Source organism: Lemur catta, chromosome 5, assembly GCF_020740605.2.
Source record: "Lemur catta isolate mLemCat1 chromosome 5, mLemCat1.pri, whole genome shotgun sequence".
Taxonomy (NCBI): Eukaryota; Metazoa; Chordata; class Mammalia; order Primates; family Lemuridae; genus Lemur; species Lemur catta.
In genome coordinates this window covers 61,170,838-61,187,667 of record NC_059132.1, presented here as the reverse complement: position 1 = coordinate 61,187,667, position 16,830 = coordinate 61,170,838, and positions in this window count along the sequence as shown.

Below are 16,830 nucleotides of genomic sequence, written 5' to 3'. Positions count from 1 at the left end.
TATGAATCTACCAGGGGTTCTTTGAGCTTCTTGAACCTGTATATCTAAAGTTTTAGCAAGGCCTGGGAAATTTTCTTCTATTATGTCTTCAAATAGTTTATCCAGCCCTTGCTTATTATCTTCTTCACCTTCAGGGATGCCTATAACTCTCACGTTAGGTTTCTTCACATAATCCCACATTTCTTGAAGACTCTGATCTTTTTTCTTATTTCTTTGCTCTATCTCTGTGACTGTCTTATTTAATTGGAAAGAGTTATCTTCGATCTCTGAGATTCTGTCTTCTATTTGATCTACCCTGTTCTTGAGACTTTCCACTGTGTTTTGTAGCTCCCTGAATAAATCCCTCATTTCTAGGAGTTCAGTTTAGTTTTTCTTCAATATGTCTATTTCTTTAGTGAATTTTTCTTCCAAATCCTGGAATTTTTTTGTGGTTTCTTTGCGTTGGATGTCAATTTTTTCTTGTATATCATTCAGCTTATTTATAACCCAAGACTGAAATTCTTCTGGTAACATGTTGGTATTCTGAAACTGGCTTGTGCCAATTGGAGGAGAGTTGGTATTTCTCTTTGGGGGCGAGGTTTCCGTTTGGTTTTTTGTGCTCCCCATATTTTTCCGCTGAGCCCTTCCCATCTGGCTCTATCGTTAGATCTTTTCTCACAGCTTTAGTCTAGTTAACAGCACGTCTTGTACTCTGTTCTTAGGCTGTGAAACAGTCTAGGTATGTTGCTTTCTTTGTCTAGAGGGGGAGACTGTTGTGTGTTGTTTAGAGTTTTTTTTCTATCTCAGTTGGGGGACTGCTTCTGATGGGTCCATCCCCAGAGGGTTGGCTTGACCTAAGACCAGTTTGGCAAGTTAAATCACTGTGTTGTGGACTTTCAGATAGTAGGCAGGACTCACACTATTTGCAAGCAGAAAGCCTCTTCTCCCTCTCTTTTTCTTTTTTTTTTTTTCCCCCTGGCTTTTGGTTCTTCCTCTGGATGTGTGGTTTCTGTCTCTTTCTGCAGGAAAGACACTGGCTAGGTGGAGGAGGCAGTGCCCTCACTCATTCAGTGCCCCAGCTGCTGCAGCTCCCACGGGCAAAGGTCTACACTGTCCCAGTGTTGCCAAGGTCCGGGCTCCACACTCTTGCGTCTGGGGAAGCACTCAGTGTTCACACCTGGGAAGGGGACCTGGAGAGGGTCTATGGATCAGGGGATGGAGCCTCCTGGGGAGCCGCCTGGCACCCTATGGCTCTGCAGCAGTTAGACCTTGGCCCGCACAATTGTTCCTGCCCACCCGCAGATCACTGGCACTGGGGGGCAATTTTCAGGGTCCGATAGGAATCCGAGCTGGGGGTCTGAAGCACTCAGGAGTATACAGTAGCTCCTGGGCTGGAGGGCCACCGGAAAGGAGAAAAGAAAAAGAAAGGAAAAAAGAAAAAAAAAAGAGAGACAATATGAATAACAAGAAGAAGAAAGAGAAAACAAGAAAGAAAAGAGAAAGAAAGAAAGAAAGAGAGAGATAAAAAAAAAAATCCCACTTTAATATTTCACGCTCGCGGCCCCTCGCCTCGGTGCAGGTCCGCGTCTGTCCCTTTAAGAGATAGGGCACTGGCACCGCAGAGGCCTGCCAGAGTCCAAGGTCCTTTCCGCTTAGCTGTGGGGACCGAGATGGCGACCACGCGAGAGCGTTCAGAGCTCGGCAGGCGCCAGGGCCCGCAGCGGCTCCCCGGCCGGAAAGCCGCCGTACGGGAATAAAAGAGCAAAAAAGTCCCGCTTTAATATTTCACGCTCGCGGCCCCTCGCCTCGGTGCAGGTCCGCGTCTGTCCCTTTAAGAGATAGGGCACCGGCACCGTGGAGACCCGCCCGAGTCCAAGCTCTCTCCGGCCTATGTCACCTGTCCTCAGAGCTCCACGTCTCCCGCGGTGATTCTGCACCGATTTCAGCCAGATCCCTGACCGAGTGGATGTGGGGGTCAGTGGGGAGATCAAGCCGCTCTGCTGTGGGGCTGCACCCGCCCCACTCGCCGGTGAGGCGGGCACGGCCGTCCCGCACTCCGCTGTCTGTTTTCCGTCCCGCACTCTCCAAATTATCTCGGTCTGATTTCCCACTCGCCTCTGTTTTTTCCTGTTCCCCGTGTCCCACGGTGATTCTCCGTGGGTTCACCCCACCCTTCCTGTGGAGAAGCAATCCTCCAGCGTTGTGGCAGGTGGAGATCCACGTCTTCCTCACCGGGAGCACAAATCCAGGAGGTCACCTCCACTCCGCCATCTTCCTTCCTCTGGATCTGCTCATTTCTGATAGAGGGGTGTTGAAGTTTCTAATTGTAATAGTGGATTTATCTTTTTCTCCTTGTAGTTTATCAATCATTGCCTCATGTAGTTTGATGCTTTGTTATTAGGCATATACATGTTAAGAATTGTTATGCCTTCTTGAAGAATTGAGCCCTTTATCATTATGTAATGCCCTCCTTAATTCCTGATAACTTTCCTTGTTTTAATGTCTGCTCTGTGTGAAATTAATATAACCTTCTTTTGATTAATGTTAGCATGGTACATGTTTCTTCAATCATTTACTTTTAATGTACATGTGTCTTTGTATTTAAAGTGGGTTTCTTGTAGACAACGTATACTTTGGTCCTGTTTTTTGATCCACTTTGACAATCTCTTTTAATTGGTCTACTTAAATCATTGATGTTCAAAGTAACTATTGATATAGTTGGCTTTTTAATCCAACTATATCAACAAATCTACTATATTTGTTACTGTTTTCTATTGTTACACTTGCTCTTTGTTCCTATTTTTGTTTCCTACTCTTTTTCTGCCTTTTATAGCTTTATTTGAGCACTGTGTATGATTTAATTTTCTCTTCTTTCTTAGCCTATCAACTATATTCATTGTTTATTTTCCTTTTTTTATTTAGTGGTTGCCCTAGAGTTTGCAATATATATTTACAACTAATACAAGTCCACTTTAAATAGTGTTTACCATTGCACAGGTAGTGCAAGTACCTTATCATAACAAAATATTCCTAATTCCTCCCTCCCATCCTTTGTATCACTGTCATTCTTTTCACTTATACATAAACAAGTGTGTGTGTGTATGTGTGTATAAACATACATGATCAAATATTATGTTTCCATTATTTTGAACAAATTGTTATCTATTAGACCAATTAAGAATTAAAAAATGTTTTTCTTTTACCTTCACTTATTAATTTTCTATGTTCTTTAATATATATTGTAGTTTCTGACCTATATATGTATAACTTTCCTTTTATTTAACAAACTTATTTTAATATTTCTTGCAAACTGGTCTATTGGAGTCAAATCCTCTCAATTTTTGTTTATCTGAGAAAGTATTTATTTCTCCTTTACTTTCAAAGGATAATTTTACAAGGTACAAAATTCTAGGTTGGTGGCTTTTTTCTCTCCACACTAAATATTTTACTCTATTCTCTTCTTGGTTGTGTGATTTCTTAAAGAATTGAATGCAATTCTTATCTTTATTCCTCTATAGATGAGGTGTCTTTTCCCCATGGCTTATTTCAGGATATTTTCTTTATCTTTGATTTTCTGTAGTTTAAAAATGATATGCCTATGTGTAGTTTTTTGTTGTTGTTTTGCTTTTTTTAAAATCCTATTTGATGTTTTCTGAGCTTCCTGGATCTGTGGTTTGTTATCTGCCACTAATTTGAGGAAAATTCTCTGTCTTTTCCCCATTTTTGAATAAGATTTTTTTTTAGTGTTAAGTTTTAAGAGTTCTTTGTATAGTATTCATATCTGTCCTTCATAGATTTGTGTTTTACCAAGATTTACTCTCAGTTCTCTTAGTCTGTGGCTTGTCTTTTCATTTTCTTAATGATATTACTTTTAATTTAATTTATACAAGCAATACTACTTACATTAGGAATATCATAAGCATAAGGACTAATACTTATAATATTGATTTTAACCATTAGATTATAAGAATATATACTGTTTCAATTTCCTGTAACTACTATGGACCACAAAAACCACACACAAAACAGGAGTTCTGGAATTTAGCAACCAAATGATTTAATAACATTGGAATTGGGGGATTTCCTTGGAATTACATGGAAGGAGGATGCAGAGAAGATTAAGGATATGAATGAGGGTTAAAGGAGATTACCTTTAAGGTGTCTTTAAGGCTCTTTTAATCAGTAATGTCCTCTAGTTCAATGATAATCTATGTTTTATTTACTTATTCAATAATCAATACTTACCAATTACTTATTAAGTACCAAGAACTGCATGTTAGGCAATAAGTGCTAAGGATAAAGAAATGAACAAGAAAGACAAAATCCTTGTCCTCATGGGTCTAATAACTGGAGGAGAGGTGTGATGGGTAGGAGAAGAATAGATAACATAGTTGGTTGAATGTGTTAATGTTGAAGTATCTGTGAAAAACAATTAGAAATATTAGTGACAATTTTCCTTTGTGTCTTGAAGAAATGAAGAACATTATGAGATGTTATGATAAGTGGAATGACTTTTGAGATGACCTGTGATGGATGAAGAAATAACCAAGTGAAATAGGGGAAAAGAGCGATTATAAAAGATGGAATAGTATGGGTGAAGGCCCTGAGGCAGGAAGGAACATGAACGTTTCAAGAGACAGAGGAAAGTTTACAACAGCTGGAACACAGACTAAAAGAAAGAAGGAAGCACAAAATAACCCTGGTGAAGTTATTGAAGCAATGTGTGTGTGTGTGTGTGTGTGTGTGTGTGTGTGTGTGTGTGTGGAGGGGATGTCTGTGGTTAGTGGCCAGGAACAGTGAATAGAATTCCTGTTGGAAAAAATATCAATTGTGCATTACTGAGAATGAATTTGAGTTTTAGGGGACAAAGTTAAGGAGGTTAAATAGTTAGAAGAGTATTTCTATTGTCCAGACAAAGGACAATGGTAACTTGAAGTCCTATGTGGATCTGGTGATTAAAAAAATTATATTTTGGAGTTAAAATATATGCCAATTGTTGATTAATTATATTTTCTAGGGAGTAGCTAAAGAGGAAAAGGTGTTGGCTGAGGATACTTCTAGTTACCTGGATCACGCAACTTGGTGAATGATGGTGCTATTCATTGACCTAGAGAAACATTAAAGAAGATGAGATCTAACAAAGAAGATAATGAGTTTTGAATGTGTTAATGTTGAAGTATCTGTGAAAAACCAATTAGAAATATTAAGTAGACAGCCACATATATATATATATATATATATATATATATATATATATATATATATATATATATGGAAATATAAATTTCCTCTTAACTCTTGAGATAAGAGGCAATTTCAAGCTGATGATATAAATATTGAGTCATTAGTCATAAGCATGAGACTAATGTAGAGTATTAGATCACTATTAACAAAATATCTACATTCTACTCCTTAACCTCCAAGAAAGGAATTTACTTCCCTGCCCCTAGACTATGGGCTTGCCATGTGACTTGCTTTGGTAAATGATATATATGTGATGTAATCAGAATCTTGCAATGTACTTACACAGTAGAGCTATTCTTATTTCACTATAGCTTTTCATTAGCCTTGGTGGGCTACTGGTTTAAGAGCATAAAGAACATGAGCAGACCTGGTTCTAACTTGCAACCCTGAAGGCAAGGATCAAATCTTAAGATTGCTAGCATTTTAAGATGGGGTTGAAGAGGACCAAGGACTGACCGGGGAAGAAAGAGAAAGATCAAGAGCTCATAATGCCATAACAGCCAGAAAGGTAGGAATCAGTCAACAGGTAAAAATTCTGTCAAATACCATCAAAAATTCTGTAAAAATGCTGTAAGTTCAAGAAACATGATTTGGCAACATAGAAAGTTTTGGTCATATAAGCAAGAGCCATTTATTCAGTAAGAGAGGAAATTACATTGGTATAAGTTGAAGAGTTGGTGTAGGATGAAAAGATAGAAGCAACTAGTACAGTATAAGTAACACTTCTAAAAAAAGTTTATCCAGGAGGAGTGGATATCTGAGAAGTGAGGTGATCGGTGTGTGTATGTATGCATGTTTGTGTGTGTGTATAAGTTTAGAAAGGATATCCATGTTGTTAATAATTTGCTTATTAAAAAGTTTTAGTGGAGGGAGAGAAAAAAAGATCAAAAACATGAGTACAGGAAAGAAAAGACATAATCACTAGTATAAAGTTTCTGAGAATTTTGAATGGGCATGAGTGTGGAACAGTCTGAAAGGTTGGCATTGTATAGCTGAAGTAACAGCTTTACACATTATGTGGGAAAGAGGATTCATGACAAGAAGTTTAGGAAACTGCAGTCTGTGACCTATTTTTAATGGAAGTTACTATGTAAGTTTGACATCATCATCTTCTGAGAGTAAGAATGAACTGTTTTTACTTACAACACTTGTGACACCAAATTTCTAATACCATTTCTCCAATTCCCTGACATCACCTAGATGTGCTACAATTTAATTCAATTCCAACACTATATACCTAGAATTAGTATCAAATTCCACAGATTAAGGGCTCATACTCACAAGACTGCCCTTACTTCAGATGCCAGTCAAAAGTGCAGGGTTATCACCAGTATTTTTGACTGCCTGGCTATAAATTCAGGGGTTCCTAAAACCCCCTACTCAGCTTTAATGATTTACTATATCAATTCACAGAACTCAGGAAATTGTTTTATTTACTATTACTGGCTTATCCTAAAGTGTACAACTCAAGAACAGCCAAATGGAAGAGATCCACAGGACAAGGTATGGGGAGGGGGGGCGGTGCACAGAACTTCCATGCCATCTGCTATGGTTTGTCCTCATCAAATCTCATGTTGAAATTTGATCCCCAGTGTTGCAGTATTGGGAAGTGGGTGGTATTTGGGTCAAGGAGAGGTGGCTCCTTCATGAATAGATTAATGTTCTCCCTTGGGGGTGAAGGAGTTCTCTCTCTATTAGTTCCCAAAAGAGGTGGTTGTTAAAAAGTACCTGGCATCTCCCACAACCCCTTGCTTCCTCTCTCACCGTGTGATCTCTGCACATGCTGGCTCCCCTTCTCCTCTGGCTATGAGGAGAAGCAGCTTGAGGGCCACACCAGAAGCCAAGAAGATGCTGGCACCATGTTTCTTGTACAGCCTGTAGAACCAGGAGCCAAATAAAATTCTTCTCTTTGTATATCACCTAGTCCCAGGTATTCCTTTATAGCAACACCTCTCAATACCTTGATGTGTTTTCCAACCTGGAAGCTCTCCAAAACCTGCCATTTAGGGATTTTTATGGAGATTTCATTACATAGGCATGATTGCATGATTGATAAGTTCACTGGCCATTGGTGACTAACTCAATCTCCAGCCCTCCTCCCCTCCCTGAAGATACGTTGGGGGGCTGAAAGTTACCACCCCCAATCATGCTTTGGTCTTTCTGGCATCCAGCCCAGCTGGCATCCTGAAACTATCTAGGGGCCCCAAACACCAGTAATCTCATAACATACAGAAGACACTCATCACTTTAGAGATTCCAAGGGCTTTAGAAGCTGTGTGCCAGGAACCAGGGAAAAGAGTAAATATTTACTTTTTATTATATCACAGTAAGGAAGTAGGGGATTTAGAGACTTTGTGAGTGGGAAGACAATGGTCTTCCATTTTACATTGTATAAGAAGGCTAACCCGGAGGACCCTAATGACTGAGGAAAACCCATTTATTTGAGAGCTTCCACTTACAGTTTGAAAGTGTTTTATTTTTTTTAAATCAAAGAATGGTCATATGTGTGTTAAGTATACCTTTACATGACTGAAAGTATCTACATTGAATTTAAGATACTTTTATATTCCTCTTCACTTCCTGACTTCTATTATCAGTTATTTTACATAGCAAATAAGTACACACTCAATGCTGAGCTGAAACTGTGACTCTTCTTCCCCTTTCATTATGGAGTACTCAGTCCAAATTTCAAAATTTGAACTTACAGAATAGACATATGAATCTTATATAGCTTTGCAAAGAAAGGATTAAAAAAAGTGATAGAAAAGGAAGAGAGATGTTTCAGGATTAATACTCTGGATCATCTATGTAGCACTGAGTTTTAACCTGGAAACCCTTCCAGAATTTTCTTTTCATGGGCTTTATGGCAAATTATCTCCAGATAGGCACACTTCTTTCTACAATTATTCTTTTAAATTTGACACTCACACCATATATTATGCTATTTCACTCTGATTTCAGGCAGAACTCTCCCCCAATCTATGTTTATAATCATGCATCATTTGATGACATTTTGTCAATGACAGACCACATATATAACACAGGTCCCATAATATTATAATGGAGGTAAAAAATTCCTATTGCCTAGTGATGTAGCCATTGAAATGTTGTAGTGTAATGTATTATCTTTTCAATGTATAAATATGTTTAGATATACAAATACCATTCTGTTACAACTGCCTACAGTATTCAGGATAGTAACATACTGTACAGATTTGTCGCCTAGGAGCAACAGGCTATACCTTACAGCTTAGAGGTATAGTAGGCTATACCATCTAGGTTTGTGTAAGTTCACTCATGATGTTCACAGAATGACAAAATTGCCTAAAGATGCATTTCTCAGAACGTATTCCTCTCGTTAAGCAACTGTAATGATGTGAAACATTTGCCTTACAGCTCTACCAGAACCTCCTGGAATTTATTACTTCTCCTAGGTCAAAAGAAGCATGACCATTAACTGGGACTGCAATACATCAGGTAGGCACTCAGAGTATATAAATGTTTTCAGACCCATTGTTTGAAAGTGATTTATGCCATTCTGATTTCTATTCTTGTGAAATATACTTGCAATAGAAGAATAAATACCCTATTTTGGCAAGTTATTGATAAATTAATTCATTGGAAAGGTGAAGGCCAAGGCAGTTCTGCCTGATTGGCTGACTACTAGGGGTCTCACATTCACTTTGGATGTAATAGCGCCATTCAGCTATAGCCATCAGTCTGAGGCACAGGTAGCACAGATTACCTGCCTCTCTTTGTTTCAGGATCTCACCTGTTACTTTGATGCCATAATGTGTGCTCTGCTGCACCACATAGATCCACTCTTCAGGTATGAGGTACTCGTTTCCCCAGTGGCTGAAGAATGGTGACTACTGACAGTACACAGATGACTCCCACCCCATGAATTGCCCTCAGCCAAAAGGAAGCAGTTTTGCCTGATATTATGACCTCATGAGGCAGGTCACATTCGATGACTGATCAATGTGGGAATATAATTCTTGTCTCCTTTGCCCTATTAGGGGTATCTCTGTAGGACTATCCCAGCCTCAGAGCTTCCTGTGAGATTACCTGAGGCTTCTGTTGTAACTGCACCTGAGTGCAAATCTGTATACACAATCCTGCTCAGCTCCTTCTGTTTCAGGTGTTTCTGAGAGCGTGCCCCATTAAACCGTCTGAGTGTAAATCTCCATCTCAGCATTCTTCCCCCCAGGAAACAAACTTAATACTCTTAGTACCAGGAGTGGTCTCAGGGAACAGACTCTAAAAGGGGTCTTAGAGCTGGATCATTTGCCAGCCTGCCAATAGAAAGGACCCTATCACTCCTGGTAGATAAAACATTGATAACCCCTGGAAGGTAGTTGTGTATTATAAAAACTTTCACAAACAGCAAGCTGGGATGGGAATGCATGGGCATGTAAAATATACCAGGCATTTGAGAGGTTCCAAGGGAGTAGGAATGATAAGATTAGATGATTTTTACTGGGGGTATCAATGCACTGGAGAAACAACAACAAGGGAGATTCGACAATTTAAAGCAGAGTGAAAGCCAGAGGACGTCTTGGCAACATATAATAACACTTCATCTTTTGTGCCAGAGGGCAGGAGAAGCTGAAGTTCAGACCCAGGATGCAATCATAAGAGTAACTGTGCTCTGGGGAAGGTTGAATTCTAAATTCCAAGAAGTCAGCTATGCCAAGAGGAAGATCCTGACTAGGAAGGATTGGCAACCTGAGACTTGGGATGGGAATATGTATTTCAATGCACTCAAAACTCTTGAGTCTCTAGGTCCTTCTGACTCCCTGGGCCTGGAGAAGTGACTCACTCCTTTTTGTTAGACGAATGCCCCTTCCTCTCTGCTTGAAGACAACACAGGGGCTTCTGCCTTTCAAGACAGAATGTGCTCCATCCAGGGTCTGCTCTCACAGCTCCTTTTGGCCACTAGGCTATTAACTTGATTTAAGTTGAACATGATGTAGCTGAGAAAGCATTGTTCTGCTACAGGGCCCATACTCTGAAGGAAGTGCAAGATGGAGCTGGCATATGTCAGCAAGAGCCAGGATAATGCACATGGGATTCTGAAACTACTTGATCAAAGTGAGCACTTTCCCTTGAGGCAGGGTTAACACCCTGGCAGGGGTCCTAGGAGAGCGTGCTAACATGCTGCTAGGATGGCTTTTGAAAGCTTGTAAAAAGTGATGCCCTAGAAAAAGTAAAATTAAAATTCCAGTACTGCTGTGGCCAGAGGTAGAAGGAGATATTAAAAGGCACATCAAAGTGGACATACCAGAGTGCACATAATATATAAGACCAGAAAATCCACCACCTGACCATGTTCCATGGGAGGACCCACAGCAGGCTCCGTTTTCCAAAGTGATAAGGAATGAGCTGCTGAGAGCAGTGTCGGCATGATTGGGAAGCCCAGGGCTGGTGGTCAACGTAACTGATAGACTAGGAGATGGTGGTAAAAACAAGTGGGTTCTTTAAGAGCAATGCAGGTGGTAGGAGCCAGAAATAGAAGCCAGGTGGCAGTGCTTAACCATCATAAGCAAGATGGGTGCAGTTATCATAGTGAACAGTGAGGTGTAGGGTCAGCTATGGAGACCTGACCTGCAGAGAGCAATGAAGATGTTTAGTAGAACATAGATTTGTTGAGGGCAAAATAGATGGTGAGTCAACAGGAGTATTGCAATACAATAAAAAAAATTACACAAATAAAAGATGGATGATCAGAAGACTGCGTGCAGCCACTCCAATAAAAAGTCAAGATCTCTTGCCCAGGTTCTGTAACTTAGCCTTTTTTTTTTAATTTCAAAATATTAAGGGAATACAAATGTTTTTGTTGCATGGATAATTTTTATAATGCTTAAGTTGGGACCTTTAGTGTGCTCATCACCCGAACAATGTTCACTGTACTCAATAGGTAAGTTTTTACCTCTCCTCTCCTCCCCTCCCTGCTTCTTGATTTCCTATGAACTTTACATCTCTTTGTGCCTGTGTGTGCCCATTGATTAGCCCCCAATTATTAGAGAGTACATGTGGTGTTCGTTTTTCCATTCCTGAGGTATTTCACTTCGGAACATTGTCTCCAATTCCATTCAAGTTGCTGCAAAAGATATTATTTCATTCCTTTTTATGGCTGAGTAGTACTCCATGGTATATATATGTACCACATTTTCTTAATCCACTTACAAATTGATAGACACTTGGCTTGATTCCACATCTTTGCAATGGTGAATTGTGCTGCAGTAAACATTCTAGTGCAGGTGACTTTTTTATAAAATGACTTCTTTTCCTTTAGGTAGATGCCCAGTAGTAGAATTGCTGGGTTGAATGCTAAGTCTACATCTATTTCTTTGAGGAGTCTCCATACTGTTTTCCATATAAATGGGACTTGATTAAATTAAAAAGCTTCTGTGCAGCAAAGGAAATAATCAACAGAGTGAATAGACAACTTAGCCAGTTTTTAAATCCAGAGCTCATTGACTGCAAGAGAAATCAGGTGCTCAAAGAGGAGAGACCATGCAAAATCTCATCTGGTAAGTACAGTGCCAAGTTCTCCAGATCTTCCCCAGAGGTACCTATGGCCATATACTCAGGTAACAGTATATTGGGGAAAGGGAAATACCCAAATATTTTAATAAATGGTAGACTATGGGACCTAGGGAATAAATGCAATCCTGGCCCAGGTTCAGGTCACAGAGGGTTTACTGGATCTACAGATATATCCTGTGTTTGTTTCCCTAGTCCCTAAATTTGTAATAGGCTTGCAAATATTTGAGAATTGGAAGAACCATCATGTTGATAGCTTAGACTGAGGGGACAAAGCCATAATATTGGAGAAAAATAAACTGAAGTCTCTCAAATTGACCCCCTTTGCTCACCCAAGTTAAGGTAGTAAATAAAATGCCATATACCATATTAGAAGAATTAGCAGAGGTTATTACCTTAGTGACCTAAAGGATTCAGAGGTTGTTGTCTTCCACACATCCACATGTAATTCACCACTCTGGCCCTTACAAAAACCCAAAAGATCTTGGAAGATGACAGTATACTGTCATCACTCAAATAATTGTTCCATTTATAGCTCACCAGATGAGGTATATTTACTAGGTGACTATATACCTGTCAGCAACAAGAATGAAAGACAATACCTGATAGGAGTCCTCAAGTTGTGGAGGAAGCATATGTCACACTTGGGGGCACTTCCTCAACTAATTTACCAAGTAACAGAAGCTGCTCAACTTGAGTGGAGCCTGGAGCAGGAAAGGGCTCTGCATCTGGTCCCAGCTAGTATATAGGGAGTCCTACCATATGCCATGGTCATCTGGCATGAGGTAGGGCAGAAACACATGTGGGGTTTTTGCAAAGCCCATTTAGGAAATCACAATATGGACCTCAAGATCCACCAAGTCAAAAAATCAATGCAATCCACTACGACATGGACAAGTGTACCCAAGACTAGGCATGAACAGCGAAAGAGGATGCAAATAAACTGTACTAGCAGGTAATGCGGACCCCAATGCCATCCACCAATATTGTGTGGGCTCCTTTTCTTTGGCAAGTACCTGTGGGCCACATGCAAGGGCCCCAATAACCACTGATGAGGGAGGAAAAACAACATTGAGTCACAAATGGGTTTATCTAGTGTGTGGGTCCAAGCTCAAAATAGCCTGCTGCTGCACTTAAAGCTTCACTTAGAGATGACCCTGACAGACAATGGGGCAGAGAAAAGCTTTCAACAATGTTTCTGTTCACCACATTGTGTAGAAAGAGGGGTGGTATGAGGGAAGTATATACACAGATGTATAGGCAGTGTATACCTAAATGGTTTAGTCAGTTGATCAGAAGCCTCACAAGAGAAAGATTGGGGACAAGGAAGTCTGGGAAAGGAGCATATACATGGGGCTATGGAAAAGGGAAAAGGTGTATAAAAATCTTTGTGTCATATTATAAGGCCAACCAGAGATCATCCACTATGGAAGAGCCACCATACCAAGTAGACAAAAGGACCCACTGTGGGTCTGATGGCGTGGATTTCCACTCATTAAGGCTGATCTAATTAATCCTATTGCCAAATGTTCTATAGCTCAGTAACTCTGAGCCCCCAATATGGCATCAGCCATTGAGGAGACCAACCAGCCAATTAGTGGCAAGCTGATGGACCTCTGCCATCTTGGAAGGGAAGTGTTTCATCTCGACTGGAATTGAGATATATTCTAAACATGGTTTTGCGATTACATAGGGCCTCAATCAGCATCACTATTTAAGGACTTCCTAAGTATTTTTTCCACCAATACGGAAGAACATTGCATTGGACTAAGGAACCCACTTTACAGAAGAGGAGGTGGAACAGTGGCACATGACCATGGCATCTACAGGTGCCATTACACACCACATCAAGGAGGAGCCACTTGTCTGGTAGGGTGAAGTAAGAGTCATTTGAATACACAATTGAGATGAGATGATGCTCTGTGAGGTATCAGGACAGAGCATGGGATGGCACTGTGTTTCTAGTAGGTAGAATATATGAGTCCAGGAGCTAAGAGTTGGAAGTGGGTGTGGCCTGGCTTACCGTCAGTGTTGGTGATACACTTGGGTACTTTGTGCTTCCCATCCATGTGTCTGGAATTATGCTCCAACGGGAAAGTCATGGTTTCCAGAAAGGGAACCTCTACCAGGAAACGCATCAACAGTTCTGTTAAACTCTAAGCTAGGCTGCCTCCTGTCATTCAGGACCTGTGTGCTAAGAGGCCAGCAGGCAAGAGAATGAGTTACCACCCTGGCAGATGTACCAGACTCTGTTCATCAGGGAGAGGGAGACCTGCTGCTGCACAATGGGAGCAGGGAGGGATATGTGTGCATCAGAGTAGTCTGCAGAAGCATCTCAGGATATTACCCTAACCAGTTCTGAGAGTAGTTGGAGAGTGCAGCAGCCACACTGGAGAGGACAGAGTGATGAGAATCCCAGACCCCCTGGGGATCAAGTCTGCATCATCCCATGAGGTTAACCACCTTCGACCAGGAGAGGTGTTGGTCAAAGGTGAGGGGAATCTAAAATCAGAAGTAGAGGAGGGAGATAATGTGTATCAATTATGGTACACCTATAGCAGAGGCAGAGATTCTATTTCATTCTAATAAACTTCCTCTTGTAAGAATCTCTAGGAAAACAGAGCAAGGTGAATCTCTGAGGAGTAATTCCCAGAAGTGTTGAACATAGCAAGTGGATCCAAGAGGCACAAGGGTAGACTAAGTAAATGTTGCTTTTTGTCACCCAGGTCTTTTTTTCATGACTGAGGCATTCACTTCCCTAGCTGCTGGGAGTGATGTCTGCTGACTGTTCAAATCTGAGTCCCTTTCAGGAATTGCCTTAGGTCCAAAGAGAGCTCCCTGTTCCTCTCCAGGAATACCTTGCATCCAAATACTGCTCAATGCAGGTGTTCAAGACCCACCCCCCTCAGTTTAGGCCATCTCTAAAGGGCTGACAGGCTTAACATTCCCTGTGGGATCAAGTGAGGCCTCTGACCCACCTGCATTGTAGTTATGTTTTTCTTCTGCCTAATCCTTCTCTTACTCCCTTACAGGCGTCATTCTTGCTGTATTTTCCAATAAACCTGTGGCATGAAAATCCTCATATCCAAGTTTGTTTCCTAAGGAAACCAATTAAGAAAAATGCTGAATCTTAATTGGATACTGGTGATTTATTTTTCTGGTTGTTCTTTTTATCTTATGAATTATGATGATATTTTTTTCCAGTAATAGTTTGCTTTGGATGGGTAAAGGCATAGTTGTTTTTTTCTAGGTTTTCCCCAGTAAATATTTCTAATGTTGATTTCTGTTTGGTTACAGGGTAGTACATAACTCTTCAAAAAGAGATTCCTAGGCATAGTCCTTGTTACATGGTTACTTCTTTCTGGAAATCTACGCCTAAAATTTGGAAAGTGTCACCAGGTAGTATTGGTGGTGGGAATAGTGTGGCAGAGGGGACATTGAGCAAAGTGTTAACTTTTTAACCCAATAGTATACTGTCAAAATGCTAATAGAAATATTAGAATACTTCTTCAGACTGTTTATTGTCATAAAAAGAATATTGATTAGCTTGCTGCTAATCAGGAGTGAGCTATAAAACAATATATTAACAAGGCACAAAATAAATACCATTTCCCTTGTCATCAATTAACATTAAAGTTAGTCTAATTCTGATTTTCATATCTAAATAGTTTCTAAAGTTTAATAGCTGCAATAAGTCTTTAAGTTAGTTTAGTAGATCTATAATTTTAAATATTAACTTTTCTAAATGTCCCCAACACTTTGCTTCAAGACGCACAAAATATAGAAAGTTTACTAAACACACTGAGATTCTGTCTTTTCTACTTTATGGGGTCATTTTTAGGGAGTTTGATATTCTGGCATCTCCTTTTCATTTTCTGATGATAGAAGAGGAAAACACTCTATGATCTGGAGGCAATGGCATTTTTCCCTCCCTGCTACATTGTCCTGTCATGTGGTGTCCACCAGATGACCCCATCATATTCATACCACTATCTGAGTGCCTAAATTGCTAGCTTAACATAGTAGCAATGTTCAAACCTGCATTTTTTGGTTTTTGTGTTTTCTATTTCTTTTAGCCCTCACTACTCTGTCCTTCCATAAAGAGCTAATTAATGTTCTTTCCATTACATATGGGAAGGGTTTTTTTTAAAAAATAAATATCTTACATCTTTGATAAATTTATTTTTAAATAGGATAGACCTTTCTCTTTTTAAAAATTTTATTTTAATATGTTTTTATTCTATGGAATTCTAAAATGAGATTTTCAGATTTATTATTTACAGTTGTAAAAAGAAAACTAGTGTCCAGAATAAAGTTGTAACAGATGGAACAGGGCCAGGCTATAGTAAACGTCTGTGATTCAAGGAGCCTTTCAGGGAGCTGACCTTGGGGCCACCTCTCCATTGTTCTAGGTTTGAGTAATGACAGTTATTTTATTTATGCAGGCAGACTATTAGTTTGATGTGAATAGCTCCTGTTCTGTGCTCATATGTTCTCTTATTCATAAACTCAATAGTTAGATTTTGTTGTTGTTGTTGTTGTTTTATAATAGCATTGTACTCCTAACCATCTATAGGGAGTATAACTCGTTCTAACCTAGATTGACCTTACTTTGTATAATCGTCCAGTTCCCTGCCTCCATTATCCTTACTCTTCAGGGTGGTATTAATTAAAAGCCATTGATTTTCACCTAATGTCAATCCATTCATTCTTCCAATTACCCTGCAAATCCCACTCATTCTTATTTAGCAGTAGCATTCATTACAGTGCTATTTCTTTCTATTCATCTTTCTTTCTATTACCAAATCTTCCTACTTCTTTCAGAAGAGTCTGTCCTTGACCTACCAGCTTCCTTCTCTTTCTCCTCATCTTTTAGTGGCCTCTTTTGGCTGAATGCTTTAGTGACAATGACTACATTGACAATTCTGAAACCTCTCTGTCCACCTTTAACCTCTGTCCCAATCTATATCTTCTCTGTCAATCAGAGTTCCCCTCTAGGCATTCAAATGCGTACTCAATCTATTTAAGAATGAAAGAATCTTTCATTTTGTTCCCCTT